Here is a 1,892-nt window from a genome sequence, read left to right as displayed (position 1 = left end):
GGGATCTTCCCAGACCGGGGCACAAACCCGTGTCCCCTGCATCGGCAGGCGGACTCTCAACCACTGCGCCACCAGGGAAGCCCAGAATGAAGGAATATTGATATTACCCTGTGCTTATATTGTTTTGGTGGCTCCCTATCACCATCACCATCTCTGGTTCATCATCATCTCACCAGAACAGGCATGAAGCAGGATAATCACACATACTTCACTCCCACAGGTGTGCTTGCCACACTCGATGTCACTCCACTCCAGAAAGCATATTAAAATGCCAATGATTGTAAGTTGCTTTATATTACATTATACCAAGCATAGGGCTAAGTATGATATACTCTAATTTTAAAAGAAATAATTTCTCAAGTTTGGTCGTTTAATTTTTATTAGTAAGGAATTATTTGCACCATACTTTACAGATACATGAGATATTTGTGGGTCAGTGGATCAAGGCACCTTGCTATTGTTGATAACCATCAGCCTACAGAAAACTGAAATCTCATAATGTATGTACATTACAAGACTACCCAAGACCCTCTTTACTGTTCCCCTCAGTCGTCTCTAAACCACTGCTGCTTCTTCACTCGTCATTCCCTGGCTCTACTGAATAAGAGATGTCAAATGTACCATACCATTCTGCATGTCTCTGGTTTCAACTGTGCTATCCCCCCTGACCTTTTCTCCTTTGTCTGTGATCTCATACCTGTTAGCCAATATGCTGCCAAAGACTGCTGAAGTCATCTTAAAAAGAATCGAGTCAACTTGAAAAGGCTCCAAAGATGAGACAATTTAAGCATCAATATGACTATTGAATGCAGTGGATTGACATACATTAGATATGTTTAAATCCATATGTTCATAGACATATTAAACAACAGCAACAACAACAACTCAATTTGTCACAATTAGTTGATGCTAAGGAACGAATTTGTTACTTTGAAAACCAGTAAATAAAGAATCAAGCATTTACTTTTCCCTTCCTTTATGAACCGTACCTCAAGATAACAAAACAGTTGACAAGAAGAAGCTTCACTTCATAGAAAAACCCCAGCTAATACATGAGTAAAGTATGAGGAAATCAGAATATCATTATACTGTGAACTTTAATAAATTAATGGATCTAGGCAAGGATCATCAGTAGCTACTAACATAACCTAAACAGACAAAAGAGTTGCTCCTTGATAGAAATACACTGTACCATTTATGATGGGGTCTTGCCCCCGCAAATCTAACTGGAGAAAATGTACAATGAATAATTACAACAAAAGAAAAAAGAAAAAGAAATGAGGAATGTGAAGATTCAGAGAGACTTAAGAGGTATTTAAACTAATTATAAGGTATTGGCTTTATTGTGATTCTCTTTCAAATAAATTGTAGGGATTGAGAGAATTGTAGAAATTTGAATACGACTGAATATTTGATTATATTAGGGTATTATTATTATTAATTTTAGGTACGATGTTTTAGTTATGATAAAAGAGTTCTTATTTGAAATTTAGAAAGGATAAAACTTCCCAATTTTCAACAATATTTCTTCTAAAAGATTATAACTTTCCTTTCCTACTAGTTAAATGATAACCTATCTGATAGAAATTAATATGGTTAATCTGAAGAGTACAATAATATATCAATTCTGGGATTCACAAATTTTAAAAAATGCTTATCTCTCTTGGGTCTGGGAAAACCAACTCTCTACACAAAGGCTCTAAATCAGTAATTAATTCTTAACCTTTTCAGAGATGTAGATCTCGTTGAGAGTCTCGTGAAAATTATGGATATTCTTTCCCCCCAAAATGCACATGTGTACACAGCACTTTTTTTTTTTTTTTTTTTTTTTTTTTTTGTGGTACGCGGGCCTCTCACTGTTGTGGCCTCTCCCGTTGCGGAGCACAGGCTCG

The 1,892-nt window shown here is 36.0% G+C and overlaps 1 protein-coding gene across 1 annotated transcript in view; it reads left to right on the top strand.

Moving 5' to 3' along the window:
* DCDC1 (doublecortin domain containing 1) overlaps positions 1-1,892 on the top strand; it is a 460,096-nt gene that overhangs the window by 410,026 nt on the left and 48,178 nt on the right.

This window comes from Physeter macrocephalus, chromosome 16 (genome assembly GCF_002837175.3).
Source record: "Physeter macrocephalus isolate SW-GA chromosome 16, ASM283717v5, whole genome shotgun sequence".
Lineage (NCBI taxonomy): Eukaryota > Metazoa > Chordata > Mammalia > Artiodactyla > Physeteridae > Physeter > Physeter macrocephalus.
The sequence above is the reverse complement of the archived record's forward strand: the minus strand, read 5'-3'. Positions and strand labels throughout refer to the sequence as shown.